We start from the raw sequence: 5,172 nt of genomic DNA on the forward strand, positions 1-5,172 counted from the left end.
GACACAGGACTATCTACAGCATAAAAGACTCAGCTGAGCACGAGACTCCTCAACTTGATTCCCATGCCTTTCTAGCTTTGTCTCCTGTCCTCCCACTACATCTGTATGCCCCAGCCTCACTGAAATTCTTACCATTGCTCAGACATTCTGTGCTGTTTTCACACTTCTCCACTTTCATCTGTATGGTTCCTCCTTCCTGAAATGCCTTTTCCCCTTCCTGATCACCCCTCCTTCCATCACCTTCTCACTCACACTGTCTCACTTTTTCCACTGGCACCTCTATTTATCCTTCAGCCCTGGATCAAATGTCATCTGCTCCCTGAAGCCTTAGGCAGCAGTTTGCACAACTTTCTGTTACAAAACTTATCACATTGTTTTGTAAACACTATTTTCAGAGTCTTTCCTACTAGATTCTGAGAACCTGAAAGAAAGACACTTATCCATCACTGAATCTTCTTTTGTACTTGAAACAAAGCAAGTACTGCATACGCATGTCTTACATACACAAACCAAAAAACCCCACAGCCCAGACAAGACATACACAAAAAAATTAAACAAAAAAGGCAGTAGAGGAACCACGAGTTATCAGGTATCCTCCATGGCACCTAGCCCAGTGTCTTGCATGTAGTAGACTCTCAGTAATATCACTGAATTAAGTTCCAAAGGAAAAGTAGAGAAAATAAGAATTATGATCATTTAAATCTGGGAGAAATCCAGGATGGGATTTAAAAGCTGGTATCCACTAAAATAACACCAATTATCCTATCTGGTGCCTTCAAACTTCATCCATACTCCTCCTCTCTACCTTACCTCCTCTGCTCCAGACTCTGAGCTCTTTTGAAGTGGGGAGGGGCGAGTCTCTCACTCATCTTTGTATCTTGCCTTCTTTATCTACTGGTATTTAGCCAGATGCTTTGCATGTGATAAGCATCCAATAGAGTTTGTTGCACTTTGTTAAATACCAAAGATTATGCTGAACCTGGGGTGGGGGTGGATTTGAATAGGCTGCACAGAAGAAAGCAGAAATACAGATCAGGGACACAGCAGGAGTGTATGTGTTTCCTATTGCTGTTCTAACAAATTACCACAAACTTAGTGGGTTAAAACAATACAGATTTATTATCTTACAGTTCTAGAGGTTAGAAGTCTGAAAACAGATCCTACAGGGCTAAAATTAAAGTGTTAGGGCTGTGTTCCTTCTAAAAGCTCTAGGGGAGAATCTGCTTCCTTACCTTTTCCAGTTTCTAGGGGCTGCTGCATTCTTTGGCTGGTGACCCTGCATCACTCTAACCTCTGCTTCTGTTGTCACATCTCCTTCTCTCATTCTGGCCCTCCTGCCTCCTCCTTTAAGGACCCTTGTGGCTACCTTGAGCCCACCCAGATAATCCCGGATAACCTTCTCATCTCAAGATCCTTAACTTAATCTTATCTGCAAAGTCCCTTTTGCCACATAAAATAACATATTCACAGGTTCTGGGGATTAGGATGTAGTACTTTGGGGAGCCATTATTCTGTCTAGAACAAAGCTGAAGACATAAGAATGCACAGCTAATGTTAGGAGATGGACCTTTCCAGCTGAAGCAAAGGGTTTCTGAATATTAGAGCCAGGTAAGATAGGAAAAGTAGATTGAAGAGGCATTGGGGTTTGGAGATGATACAGATCATTGAATACCAGATTAAGTTTCGGCTTTATCTGTATAAAGTAAGAAAGCTTTGAATGTGGGTGAGCAGAGAGTTAACAATGAAAGAATTAATCTAGCAGACTCCAGAAGACCCTAGAGTATGTATATTTGGTGATCAAATAAAACCACAAATAAAAGGTTTGGGACCAAGAATCTGCACCAAAGTGAATACATTGCTGTTTACTGTCAAGTCTCTCCTTTCTGCTACATGTTCCTTGAGAATCCATAATAAATGACTGATGAGTTATTTCCTCTCTTGAATTCTAAATTTTTTGTCTAGTGGAAGTCTTCAGCTGTGCTATAACTCATCTGTCCTAGAAGAGTCTGCTACAGCAATTGGGAAAGTGTGTTTGGGGTGGGGGGAGGAGGAGAGGGGATAAGATGTGAGTTAATTGATTTGTCCAACTGACTGGAGGAGGCTGAGCTTTTCGGGAGTTTCAATGGTTTGCAAAGACAGGGACTTCACTTTTTGGTTGTAAACAATAGAAACCTAACTCAGACTGACTTACAAAAAAGTAGAATCTACCAGCTTTAAATTGCATCAATATGCTGATGATTTTTATTTTTAAGCAATTTTTTTTGGGGGGGGTGTTTGTGCTGGGTCTTAGTTGCGGCGGGCGGGCTCAGTTGTGGCATGCAAACTCTCAGTTGCTCCGCGGCATGTGGGATCTAGTTCCCTGACCAGGGATCGAACCCCGGGCCCACTGCATTGGGAGCTCAGAGTCTTAACCACTGCGCCACCAAGGAAGTGTCCTGATAATTTTTTTTTTTTTTTTTTTTTTGCGGTACGCGGGCCTCTCACTGTTGTGGCCTCTCCCCTTGCAGAGCACAGGCTCCGGATGCGCAGGGTCAGCGGCCATGGCTCATGGGACCATGGCTCCGCGGCGTATGGGATCCTCCCAGACCGGGCTACGAACCCGTGTCCCTTGCATCAGCAGGCGGACTCCCAACCACTACGCCACCAGGGAAGCCCTCCTAATAATTTTTATAAGTTTATTTATTTTTGGCTGTGTTGGGTCTTTGTTGCTGCATGCGGGCTTTCTCTAGTTGCGGTGAGCAAGGGCTTCTCTTCGTTGCGGTACGCAGGCTTCTTGTTGCGGTGGCTTCTCTTGTTGAGGAGCATGGTCTCTAGGCTCATGGGCTTCAGTAGTTGTGGCTCACGGGCTTAGTTGCTCCGCAGCATGTGGGATCTTCCTGGACCAGGGATCGAACCCATGCCCCTGCATTGGCAGGCAGATTCTTAACCACCGCACCACCAGGGAAGTACCCCCTGATGATTTTTAAATTGACATTGCCAGCCTGGATCTCCAGTCTCATACATACCCAAATGCCTAGTGGCTAACTCTACTTTGATGTCCAATCAGCAAATCAAGCTCAACATGGCCAAAACACTGTTCCTGATCTTCCCTTTCTGGCTGTCCCTCACCAAATCTACTCCTCCCACAATCTTTCTCAATTTCAGTTAATGAAAACTCCACTCTCCCAGTTGCTCAGGTCAAATGCTTTGGAGTTAACTTTCATTCGCCCTCCACATTCCAAACTGTCAAATAATTCTATTGGCTCTACTTTCAATCCATTGAAAATCTGACCATTTCTCTCTACCTGTACAGCTACTACCTCACTCCAAACCACCATCATCTCTCACCTAACCTAACTGGTCTTTCTGCCCATGCCTCTATTCAGTTTATTTTCCATGCAAGAGCCAGAAGATCCTTTAAAACATAAGTTAGATCATGTCACTCCTCTGCTCAAAATCTTCCAGTGGCTACTGATCTTACTTAGAGAAAAACCAAAGTCATTGCAACAGCCTACAATGCCCCGCACAATATGGCTTCTCGTTACCTTTCTGACCTCATCTTTTACTACTCTTTCCCTTGCTCAATGCACTCCAGCCACATTGGCCTCCTTTCTGTTCCTCTTAACACATCAGGCATAGTATGTACCTGTCATTCCCTCTGTTTGGATCATTCTTCCTCCAGATAGTCACATGGCTTAATTCCGCACTTTCTTCAGATCTTTATCCAAATGTTATCTTAATAGTGAGGTCTGCTCTGATCGTCCTATTTAAAATTGTAATCCCCTTCCACCTCTATCCCCTTTCAATTTTATTTTTATTAACATGGATCACTAACATCTGTACATTTTACTTATTTAGTTTATTGTTTATCTCTTCTCCTACCCAGAATGTAAATTCCAGGAGAGCAAGATGTATGCCTTTTTTTTTCTTTTCTTTTTTTTTTCCTTCGGCCGTGCAGCGCGGCTTGCAGGATCCTAGTTCCCCAACCAGGGATCAACCCAGGCCTCCAGCAGTGGAAGCACAGAGTCCCAACCACTGGGCCACCAGGGAATTCCCTCTATGCCTGTTTTTGTTCACAGCTGTATCTTCGATGCCTAAAACAGTATCTGACCTATAATGAACTTTTCAGTAAATATTTGTTGAATAAATGAATGAAAAAGGTTGGAGTCAGGTTCTCAGCATGCTATTAGAACTCTCTTAGCTTCCCTTTCCTCTGCATTGACTTCATTCTCAAACAGGCTTGAGGTGTTACGGGTAATGGCATGCTGGCTACCAGCAGCTCCAGATTTACATTCTCACACTTCAGCAGCCTTAATGGGAAGAGAGTGCCTCTTTCCTGATTATTCCAGTGAAAGCCTTAGAAATGAGTTTTATATTCTGGCTTGGGTCAAGTGTCAATCCCTAAAACAGTCTCTAAAGGTAGAGCAAGAAAATGCTGTGACTGGCCAGGCCTGGGTCATGGGGCTTCCTGGGATGGGGGTGAAGTTCAGCTCTATGTAGACTGAGAACAGGGGAATGTAGTTCCCTAAAAGGAAATGGGGTGCTATCACTTGAAGAAGAGGGATGTAGATTTGGCCAGCAGAAACAACAGATGTCCATCACATCATAAATGATGGCCCACCCAGCAGACCTAGTCCAGAACAACATTCTTCTCCCGCCCCTCCATTTTCACCTCCAACTAGATCAACCCCTGAACGTTGGTAAGGTCCTCTCCTCCTAAATGCCTTTTCACCTGTCTCTGTCAGTTAAGGTATTCCCCGTCCCTAAATGCCCGGTTCAAATATGATCTCCCTTACCATGACTCTTTAACAGATGTGGTCTCTCTCCCACTTCTGAGCATCCTAGTTGTTTCTACTTCTCTTGTCGTTATCTTTTCACACTGTACCCTATACCTTACTTATTTGTACACATTATGAGCTGTTGTGGAAAAGGGCCGTTTCCCGCGGCAGCAACTGCGGTGATTAGATACGCACCAAGGCCGCCAGGGCGCGCCAAGCGCCAGGCTCGAGGCAGCCGGGGGCTGGAGGCGCTGTGATTGGCAGTTGCGGCAGTCAATCGGGCGCAGGCGGGGGCAGGGTGGGGCGGGCCGCCCTAGAGGCCCGTGGGCGAGAGGCGGGGCCTGCATGAATGGGGCGCGAGGCGCGCCGCTGCAGTCGGAGCTCGGGGGGGAAGCGGGAGTCCTAGCCGGGAGTG

Source organism: Neophocaena asiaeorientalis, unplaced genomic scaffold, assembly GCF_003031525.2.
Source record: "Neophocaena asiaeorientalis asiaeorientalis breed wild unplaced genomic scaffold, Neophocaena_asiaeorientalis_V1.1 scaffold134, whole genome shotgun sequence".
NCBI classification, from domain to species: Eukaryota; Metazoa; Chordata; class Mammalia; order Artiodactyla; family Phocoenidae; genus Neophocaena; species Neophocaena asiaeorientalis.